The sequence below is a fragment of the Leguminivora glycinivorella genome, chromosome 15, assembly GCF_023078275.1.
Source record: "Leguminivora glycinivorella isolate SPB_JAAS2020 chromosome 15, LegGlyc_1.1, whole genome shotgun sequence".
NCBI classification, from domain to species: Eukaryota; Metazoa; Arthropoda; class Insecta; order Lepidoptera; family Tortricidae; genus Leguminivora; species Leguminivora glycinivorella.
Genome location: NC_062985.1, coordinates 5,375,723 through 5,387,514, shown reverse-complemented (window position 1 = coordinate 5,387,514; position 11,792 = coordinate 5,375,723). Strand labels below are relative to the sequence as shown.

At 38.3% G+C, this 11,792-nt stretch overlaps 1 long non-coding RNA gene across 1 annotated transcript; it reads right to left on the bottom strand.

Moving 5' to 3' along the window:
- Positions 1–677: 677 nt before the first annotated feature.
- On the bottom strand, positions 678–3,212 carry LOC125234079. The gene is made up of 4 exons (XR_007177927.1): positions 2,846–3,212; positions 2,388–2,748; positions 1,601–1,778; positions 678–787 (listed from the first exon to the last, which is right to left on the bottom strand). It is a non-coding gene; the product is annotated as an uncharacterized LOC125234079 (long non-coding RNA).
- Positions 3,213–11,792: the final 8,580 nt, after the last annotated feature.

The window sequence follows — 11,792 nt, the reverse complement described above, 5'->3', positions numbered from 1 at the left end:
AAGTCGCCAGCTCTTCGGTCATTGAAATTAAGTTCTACACTGTTAAAACTTTCACAAGTTCAGATAACTGGAAATTAGAGCCATTCTCCATATATTTCCATATTTTTTATGTATGTCGTATAAAAATATTGAATTAATAATCTTTATTGTCACAACTTAATGCAGTTTATATAAAGTAACGAAGAAGTGCAAAAACAAACAAACTAATCTAACAAGTAACCTTTCTTAGGTGCAGCACTATTAGTTTTGAGCGTTGCGAGGGTTTCAAGGCACAATGGTTATACAAATTTTGCCCCGAGGGAAACACCAGTTTTTTTCACCACAGCAATACGAGGAAAATACTAACTGTACCTAAATCAAAATCATCAATTTATTAAACATATGCGAGTAGGTATGATATGATTCAAAAACACCATACCTACTTAAAAGGCAAAATCTACCAGCCAGCTTAGGACAAGTTAAAGTCTGTATGAAACAACTTTGCAATCTTGCGGATAAAATTCAACTTTCTCATCCGTTTTTTGGAGAATGAAGAGAGCTTCTACCAGTTGGTGTGGTGAAAAAGAATTTTGTATTTTAAAGTTTAAAAAAATGCAAAACACATCCACTTTATAGTATTTGAAATAAAATACAAAATAGTTTTTGATAAAAGTATTTAAAATTGAAAATAGGTATTTTATATTAGTATTTCAAATACATTCATTTCTAATAATTAATATCTCTGATTAGATCGACATCAACTTCTTGTATTTCCTCGACATCTTCAGTGTTTTCTAATATACCATGACTGAAACAAAAAATAAATTAAATTAGAGAGGTCACCTTTTATGGTAACTTTAATGATGAATAACCATCTTAAATAAGTCATATGATGTAAGTATATAATATTCAAAATAAACATCCATGGTTCCGGGACAAATATACATATACAATCCCTAGAATATCTGCTTAGAAGGTAGGGTCACTATGCGCTAAGCCAAACTGGTCATTAGACCCTTTAGCACAACTTGCCTACTTGCCTAGTCGCGCGCGCGAGTCCATACATCAAACGCGACTTCAAGTATGGACTCGCGCGCGACAGGGCAAGTTGTGCTAGAGGGGCTGTTAAATGTTTATGAATCATCATCATCCTCCTTGCGTTATCCCGGCGTTTGCCATGGCTCAAGGAAGCCTGGGGTCCGCTTTGCCAACTAATCCCAAGATTTGGCGTAGGCACTAGTTTTTAAGAAAGCGATTGCCATCTGACCTTCCAACCCGAAGGGTAACTAGGCCTTATTGGGATTAGTCCGGTTTCCTCACGATGTTGAATAAAGGACTTAACATACATACATATAATCACGCCTGTATCCCATAAAGGGGTAGGCAGAGCACATGAAACCACTAAAGCTTCAGGGCCACTCTTGGCAAATAAGGGGCTAAAAGAAAACGAAACTGTGGCATTGCAGTGAAAGGTTGCCAGCCTCTCGCCTACACCACAATTTAACCCATATCCCATAGTCGCCTTCTACGACACCCACGGGAAGAAAGGGGTGGTGAAATTCCTAACCTGTCACCACGCAGGCACGCTAAAAGGCTTAATTATTACAAAAGTAACACTCACACTTATAACTTTTCTGGACCAATTCAAACTATTTCAAACAAGTTGGTTTTATGGCATTTAGTTCAATTACACCTCACTGGCCGAAGTATGGTTCACTGTCATATTGTTTTTCTTTTTCTGCAGCTGTAGAAAGTATGACAAGAAGGAGCCACATCATATTTAACTATGCAATGGTAGCCTGCAACAATTATTAGAAACTGGATTTGGGAAAAAATATATATATGATTAACAAGAGACATTTATTATAGTTATTATGTATCAATTAAGTTATGGAATTAAAACCGAAATAAATTACACATATGAAAGAAAAAGTGACCAAGGCCTCTCGTGCTTGAGGCAATAGATTATAATGTGACTTGTGTTAATTAGAATTAAGTTATGGAAGTTTATACTGCCTTTATACACTATCATTCTTTCAATAATAAATTTTAAGAATTATCTGTTTGAAATGTCATTCACTTTTTTTTTTATATTGGTCAGCTAGTACCTACATAACCATTAGAAATTATAGTATTCGCATGAGATGACCGGTCTGGCCTAGCGGGTAGTGACCCGGCTCGCTAAGCCGCGGTCCTGGGTTTGAATCCCGGTAAAGGCATTTACTTGTGTGATGAGCACGGATATTTGTTCCCAAGTCATGGATTTGTTGCTATGTATATAAGTATTTGTATATTATATATATCATTGTCTGAGTACCTACAACACAAGCCGTCTTGAGCGTAACATGGGACTCAGTCAATATGTGTAAGAACATCCTATAATATTTATAAATATTTAATTTATGTACCTCATTCCATGCTCTAGGTACTCTATGCCAGAGCCTTGTAGTGCCCGCTGTTGTTGAGTATATAATTATATATCATGCCCACTTAAAATTTGTCTGTGTCATGGCATTTCACATCTCTCGCGGCAAGCCTAGGCAACATTCCTTGTTGGCTCCTTGGTATGTTTGCAGCATACCCTGACTGAATTGCTCAGAGGAAATTCGCCGTCGCTAGACGCCGATTGAAACACAGTCTGGCTCTGTCGCGCCAATATTGAAGAGCGATAGAGATAACGATATTATCGTAAACGTTTGTGCTCCCGGGTACGTATCCTCTTAAATATTTCACTATCATTCTCCTGCCCGCTTGTCCGTCTTGCATCAACTGAAAAATATAACAAAAGCAATTAATAATGTAACAAACTACAAGAACCCAAATATTACCATTAATATACTAAGTATTGTTATTTCATTAAACTTACCATTTTTGGTGGAATTCCTTTAGTTTTTACAACACACAACTTACTTTCATCTTTGACTTCTATGTTTTTCGGGTGTATGTGACATTTGTCAATATGTCAAATCAAACTTTGACAGGTGTCACAGCTGTCAATTTGAAAAATCCGTGCATTTTATTGTTCCAAAACACATTCCGCAACGAAATAAAGGCAGCTATTGAATGGATTTTTATAAAAGACAATAGTGGTCACTCACACACTTATCATTTATCTATCGACGCGTTCATTTTATTAAACCCCGATTTATAACTTTAGTATGCTTTGAGCTACAATATAATTCCACCTTCGGTAGACGATAGAGATATATTTAATGACAGACCATAATTGCCCTGCAGGACCCTTGCGACCTTTGAAAGAGTATTTTTACACTAACTATATGAATCATTAATGCCGTCTATACACTGGTAACCGCTCTGAGGTGTCCATTAGCGTCAGTAATTGCTTACAATCAGGCGACTCGTCTACTCGTTTCTTCCCGTAAAAAAGTCCTCAGGCAAAATATAAAAAGCTTACAAGCTAATAGGGTAATAATCGTAATTTTAAATCGATATTTCCGCGCGTCTAACGACTGAAAAGCCTTTCCTCGTGCACACCATTAAACAAATTATACCGTAATTTGTAAAGCTCATTTACTCGGTTTTCATATAGAATGTTGCAGCTTTAATGTACGGAGACATCATCATACTCGTATGCGGTATAAGTATAATGTTATACCGACATGTTTAGTTGTGCATTATATATTCTATGGTTGTATGCGTACGCATAGTATAATAAATAGTACCACAGAATATATAATAGTACAAGTACAGATGGTTCACTCCTTTGATGATCACAAAATGCCGCCATTATAATTCTTACCTACATTAACAAACGGACCGCACGCGAGCAGCCGATATTGAATTCTATTGCGCCGCGTGAAGGTCGTCACCAGTGAACGGGCCGCGAACTCGCGGCCGCCGGCATGTACTTGTAGCGCGGCGATAGAATCGCGGAGTGAGCCGCCCCTGATAGTACTATCGTACAGTATGGCTACTCCCGCTCCCCCTGAAAGTGCCGCCTACCCCCTCTTTACCTCGGTTACCTCACAGCTACCTCCTGTCAAAAACGCGAACAATCGACCTGTCAAGTTTCACTCATACAGGCATAGTACGCGTTCACCTACACGAGCTAAGACTGTGTGCTAGGAACGCGCCTCTTTTGAGGTATATTTGATGGCCAGTGTCCCAGGTGTGGCGTAGGGGTTATTCGCGGATGGTTACCTATTCTGGACAGGTTGTCCTTCGGCCATTTGAAGATACTCGTACCTAGCGAACCTAACCTGCCTACGTAAATGTGGTAACACAAAAGTGGTCATTTTGTGTTTTAGACTAATAGCGATATAGACTTAATAATAGTACGAGTACACTAGTCATTTTGCGTTCTGATCGTTACGTACTGCGAGCAGCACGCCTTGACGTCTCTTTGCGCGCGCTATACCATAGATAATTACTTAAACCTACTTCATTCTAGCCTAAATGTCCGAATGGGATAGCGCAATGCATTAGATAATGAGGAGGCACACTCAAAGCTTATGACAGATGGCGCCACCTAAAGTCCATTGCACAGATAAAGAATTAGAAGAAGCGAGAAGATGATAAATAATATGTTTTTTAGGGTTCCGTAGTCAACTAGGAACCCTTATAGTTTCGCCATGTCTGTCTGTCCGTCCGTCCGTCCGCGGATAATCTCAGTAACCGTAAGCACTAGAAAGCTGAAATTTGGTACCAATATGTATATCAATCACGCCAACAAAGTGCAAAAATAAAAAGTGGAAAAAAATGTTTTATTAGGGTACCCCCTACATGTAAAGTGGGGGCTGATATTTTTTTTCATTCCAACCCCAACGTGTGATATATTGTTCGATAGGTATTTAAAAAATAAATAAGAGCGTGTCGGGCCACGCTCAGTGTAGGGTTCCGTAGTTTTCCGTATTTTTCTCAAAAACTACTGAACCTATCAAGTTGAAAACAATTTTCCTAGAAAGTATTTATAAAGTTCTACTTTTGTGATTTTTTTCATATTTTTTAAACATTTGGTTCAAAAGTTAGATAACGCACTTTTTTCCTTTAGGAGCAATTATTTCCGAAAATATTAATATTATCAAAAAACGATCTTAGTGAACCCTTATTCATTTTTAAATACCTATCCAACAATATATCACACGTTGGGGTTGGAATGAAAAAAAAGCCCCCACTTTACATGTAGGGGGTACCCTAATAAAACATTTTTTTCCATTTTTTATTTTTGCACTTTGTTGGCGTGATTGATGTACATATTGGTACCAAATTTCGGCTTTCTAGTGCTAACGGTTACTGAGATTATCCGCGGACGGACGGACGGACGGACGGACGGACGGACGGACGGACGGACGGACGGACAGACAGACATGGCGAAACTATAAGGGTTCCTAGTTGACTACGGAACCCTAATGAATAAGGGTTTACTAAGATCGTTTTTTGATAATATTAATATTTTCGGAAATAATCACTCCTAAAGGAAAAAAAAGTGCGTCCCCCCCCCTCTAACTTTTGAACCATATGTTTAAAAAATATGAAAAAAATCACAAAAATAGAACTTTATAAAGAATTTCTAGGAAAATTGTTTTGATCTTGATAGTTGCAGTAGTTTCTGAGAAAAATACGAAAAACTACGGAACCCTACACTGAGCGTGGCCCGACACGCTCTTGGCCGGTTTTTCTCTCTCACACATATGAATGACAGTGACATGCCTAGGCACTTGCACAGGCGCCGCCTGGCGAGATAAAATGTCAGTGTGCCTCCTCATTACAAAAGGATTCGATCCGAAACCGCTGTCCAACTTCGGTAGTTTCGAGTGAACAATCTTCAAGATGATAATCAAAATCATGAAAATTTGATTAAGAGGCCTTACGCCTTCGAAAAATACTTCCACTCAAATTATGGTACTCAAGAAAGTATAGGTAATTTTAACGTTCTACATGTTGATTATATCTAATACTTTGAGCAAGTAAAGGAGCCAAAACTTGAATTTATTTCGTGTAGTAAATATACGTGAAAATCCGTTTTTTTTCTAAAAGGTCAATTTCGAGTGATTGTTGGTTGAGATTTCTCCACTATGGGTACTTCTAAATAGTATGTTATTATATCACAATAACCCTCTCAAAGCAAGTAACAGGGAGAAAATATTATGATTTACGTTAGGTACTATCACACTGTAAAAGTATTAAATTCATTAGCGGTATTTAGGGAACAAGGCCTCTTAAATTTAAAATTTTACTTTAGTATTCGAAATATCGTATATCGATAGAAATAAGTAGTAATATCGTGTATATAGGTGAATCAACTTTTTCTTGCCTGTTATTGCCATGGTTACTACGGTCCCCTGAGTCACGCTGCAAAATTATGCTACTGAAATTATGTAAGCATGCATGTAGTCCGGATGTTTGTAGGTGGCAAATTAAGGAAAGGGCTTGTTAACACCAGAAAAATGCAAGTTTGCATAGTTTAAGTAGCATAATTTTGCTTAAAACCAGCGTGACTCAGGGGACCGTAACCATGGCGATAACAGGCAAGAAAAAGTTCATTCACCCATATAATCACGTGTTATCATGGTACTTATATTAGTCAAGAACTCAAAACATTACACGTGCCTGAGTCAGAGACAATCCCTAATAAGTAGTTTCTTGTTACATCGATAATTAATTAATTTAACAGACCTAAATGGCCTAATGAGAATAGGTAATAAGGAAATTGACACTTGTAATACTATCACAATTCCATTATAGGAACTCATACTCATATATTATATATTAAAGGAAAATATAATTATATTTGATAAATAATGTAAATGTACACCGAGAAAATGTAGCTACCATCCTTGGCACAATACCTCAAGGGACTATTTTAGATATGACCTAGCTATAAAGTTTAGTATTAGTTTCTTCTACATGGCACGATTGACCAAAGGCTAACATGGCACGTTCACACAGATATCATCATGACTAGAACACGCAAACTAATATGGTTGTTTAAGAACCTAAGACACGCTGCTCCAAAAACTGTCCTGAATCGAATATATGTTGCTTTGGCTGAATCAATTCTCACATATTGTATACCTATCTGGGGTGGGGCCACAAAAACTAAATTCCTTGAACTTGAAAGAGCTCAGAGGGCTCTTTTAAAGGTCATGTACACTAAGCCGTTCACCTTTCCTACATCTGAACTTTATGAAACCTGTGACTTGCTAACAGTAAGAAAACTGTACGTGCTAAATGTAATTTTAAAAAAACATAAAAATACTATATATAAAAACATTCCTATAACTTCGCGTAGATAACCTAATGTAGTTCCCGTAACTATCAGTAACACAGCATATGCAAAAAGACAGTATTCTGCCCAATCAACTAGGTTGTATAACATGGTAAATAAAATTATTAACATTTACCCTGTGAGGCTTAAAGAATGTAAGATAATGCTAATAAAGTGGCTTAAAGATAAAAGCTATAATGAAATTGAAGATCTCTTGACATAAGTAGTTATTAGTCCCTTGGGTTGTAGGTTACTCAGATAATAGTACATAATTATTATAATACATACAATTACTTATATATATCACACGAATGAATTGACTTACCAGGATTCGAACCCAGCATACACAGCACAGATAACACGCAATCTAACACACACATACACATACGCACCCACGCATGCACGCACACACACACACACACACACACACACACACACACACACACACACACACACACACACACACACACACACACACACACACACACACACACACACACACACACACACACACACACACACACACACACACACACACACACACACACACACACACACACACACACACACACACACACACACACACGCGCACAATGCGCAAATGAACTGCTAAACTCAGTTTGTAATTTGTTTATTTTGTAAATTCAATAGGATTTTCTAACTCTTGTATTCGTAGTATGCATGTGAGTTAAGTTATAGCTAATCTAGTACTATAAGTACCTGTATCACCTTATTAATTAAGATAAGTACTATTACGAAAGAGCGGTGTCTCTTATCACAAGTATCTTCAGATACTTAAAAAGAGACATCTACCCTGCTACTGTAAACAGTTTATGTGCTAAAGAATAAAAATATTTTTATTTTTATTTATTATTTTTTTCTACATATAATTATGTAAATGTGTTAATGTAAATAAATGCCATATTTTTAGGAAACGACTTGCCAAAATAAAAACTCTCAAATTTTGTTTTGCAGGACCGAGTATTGTGTAAAGGGGGTTTTTGAGCAACGCCAGTGGCCCTCTCCTCTGTTCTGAATGGTCTCGCTGGGACGCGACTACAACCCGATATCCAGGGGCAAAGGCAATGGAATGTGATGGAGAAGCCTCATTATTTTAGCATCCTGATTTATTTTATTGCCACTCATTTCAAACTTGCACGTGTATGTACTATTTCAGTACAGATGTTGCTTTTTGCCCACACTAGTGCGTAAAAGTGGTTCGTTTCTTGTGAGGTCAAAACTTCGGTCATACCTTACCTCCCGCTGTTGGTTCGAAATAGTGACTGTGATCTTACATTTTAATTCATGCTACATACTTATACACCGTGTTTTTTTTTTTGTTTTCCGTTAAATTCGACATGTAGTTAGGTTTGTTATCAGAGGAACCACCCTGCATAACACTTTCAGTTAAATTCGCAAAATTTTTTTTGCGAAAAAACCGTAAAAGTTAAGACGCTAGTTTCTTAGAGAAATTAATGTATTTTATCTAAAGAACCATCACTTAAAGTTAACGGAATTCAATAAAACAGAAGGTATATCTGAATACTCCGCACTCTTCTATACTCCTGTCCACCATCCGACAAGTCTAATGAGTCTGCTGAACTCCAGTTGGCTTCTCACTCCCTTGTGTTTTTCGCTCCCCCGCGCTTGGCTTTACATCAACTGCGTTAACTCACACAAGCACATTTGGTGCATAGCGTCTACGTTTCCACTTACGTAGAACGATAGCGCGATTCGGACTTAAGACGCAACAGGAGGAGTCAATTTATTTATTATTATTCTTAAACAAAGGATACTATAGACTAGACAGCCAAATAATAATACCACTACCGAACGAGATGGTCACATACAAATTATAATAAGAGTGACAGAGAGCAAAATGTTATTTTTTGTCTTTGTCATAGTTTCACTTTTCCGCCGTTGCCACAAACGAGTTTGTGGCAAACAATAAGGACGTGACTTGTCAAGCTTATTATCAGCCCAAATTACGTAGGTTGTTTATGGTAAACTGTCAGCCATTTTTAAAGTGATTCTTAAATTCGCTCCATTATTCTATATCTGTCCCTTACGGGTGTACGCTTGCGTCAAGTCTATAGTATCCTTCGTCTGAGTTATTATTTGTATCTCCGTTTAACCCTTAATTTGGCAGACATAGAAAACATTAAAAATACCGTTTTTTTTGTTGAATACTATTTTTGTGGGTCATAAGGAGCCCCGAAAAAATAATGAAAAAAATCACAATCTTTCAGTTTTTCAGGAAAAATATGTTCGGTGTGGCGAACACTGCCAGCTAATCAAGAATAAAAAGTGCGAAATAATTTGCTATATAAATTTTAAGAAACATGCAAATTTATTTGTAGAAAATGAACATAAAAGTATTGTTTACACTTTGTGTGTCCTTTGTGTACTTTGTGACCCCGAAACTAGACCTCCTTCGTAATGTTGACACCGAACATCCCGGTACTCTTGGAGACGGTAAGGGGAATGTCCTGGAATCTAGGCGCTATGTTATGTCAAATGGGGTTTTATATGCGAAAAATGTGCAAATCTTCTTACTGGGGTTCAACTCGACAAGATTATGTTTACCCCACTCGGATACCTGCTCAAAAGAGGCCTCGACTTGAGACACAAGTTGCATTCTGCATAGCAAAATCTGCTCACGATAGGCATTTTCACGACCTGTCTACTGTCTATCACCTGTGATGTCATCCGCATAACAATAGATATTGCTAGTTACTAGCATATCATTGTTATGAAGGATGGACAAGGTCGGTGATAGGATAGCTCCTTAGGGTACACCACCGTTAATGGGTCGGATTTCTGAACATTGATCATCGATGAAAACTGAATTGCTCCGCCCAGTTAGAAAGCTGGCTACCCACGTGCAAAGCCCTTCTGGGAGCCCGTACGAGGGGAACTAGGGAAGATGCGTCTTATGCTAAACTCTATCAAAAACTTTAGGTAACGATATCTAGGCTAACCGCCAGAGCTTCTTCCTTTGTATCAATGGCGGTGGCCATTCAGTCAACTATACCACAAGATCACCAGCGCCACGACCATGGCGGAAGCCGTATTGCCGGTCACTATAAGCTGGTGCTCTTCAGGTACGCTAAGAGCTGGTTATTAACCACTTACTCCATTACCTTGGAGAGAAGAGAGATTCTCAAATCTGGGCCTCAATGGGCTGATAGTGTGCAGGGTTTGTGCGATCACCCTTCTTTGCAATTGGATGGACTCAAGCAGTCTTCCAGGATGACGGGCATTTACCTGAGCAGTATGAAAGCGAAAAAGATGCGTTAAAACCGGGGTTAGCTCCGGAGCGCACGTTTTCAGCACAATAGCTGGTATACCATCAGGCCCGTTAGACTTATTGACATCGAGGGCAAAAATTGCACGCCTAACTATACTTTGAGTGAAGCGAACCTCGGGCATGGATGCCTCACAGCGCGGGTTTTGGTGTACGGAGGCCAAAGTATTTTTGGGGAATCTTCCCACTTCCCCTAAAATACTTTGTCCTCATGATGAAGAGGGGTCTAAATCCTCGCTGTAGGACCTTCCTCGTGCAAAGGGTATCCATCGCGGTTCAACACGTAACGCGGTAAGAGCACGGGTAGGTACTTTTGCATCGGGATGTGCGTAATTAGGTTAGAGTTAGCTATTCATTTTACGTATTCAGATGTAAGAGTAATGTAATTTACTTTTGTGCTCTTTTGCGAAATAAATATTTTGGTATAAAGTCCACCGATTAGTTGGCAATGTTCGTCACATCGAACATGCAAGCCTGGAACTCAAACACTGCGTAGCTGGCGGTGTTCGCCACGCCGAACATGCAACCAACCTACTATTTCACTGTGAAGATGGCAGTGTTCGGCACCTCGAACATGACTTTTTAAGTGCCACTGTCACTAAATTAAGTCTTACACTAAACTAGAAACTCTTTAGTTCGATTCATTACCTAATTGGTAACCGATAAATATCGTTTTTATTAAAGTGATACCATAAAAATCTAATATAATGTCATAAATAACTAGATGATACTTCGCGGTTGCCGTCTTGCTGCGATTTTGCGTGCACTGCTGGCATACGAATATTGCGACAGTAATAAATTAATTTTCTACCAATTAAAAAAATACAAATATACAATTTGAGTCAAAAGAAAAATAAACAAAGATGAAAATGCGTCCAGTAGATTTTTTTGAAATGTATGTTCGCCACAGCGAACACTGTCCAATTAAGGGTTAAAACTCTCGGGTCTTCCGAGCCCGGTCAAAAGACCGCCTTATAAATATAAGGCGTGCGTGAGGACATAGATCCAAAACGTAGAGGCCGTTTGGCTTTGATGTCATGTAGAACGCCTGCTGGAACCCATTCACAGAAATAAATACCCGAGAATCGGTTTCAAAAGACAATTATTATTATTTCATCAACAGGTAGGCAGTTAACAAACTGATATAGCCTGTATCCAGTGATCATTATGACCACTGTAGTAATCATAACCAAGTTGTAGAATTCTCCGTACAAAAGCTCTCGACTATTTCCTCCTTGGTTTTTGAAGGTAGAACAACGATTTTTCAACACATATTAT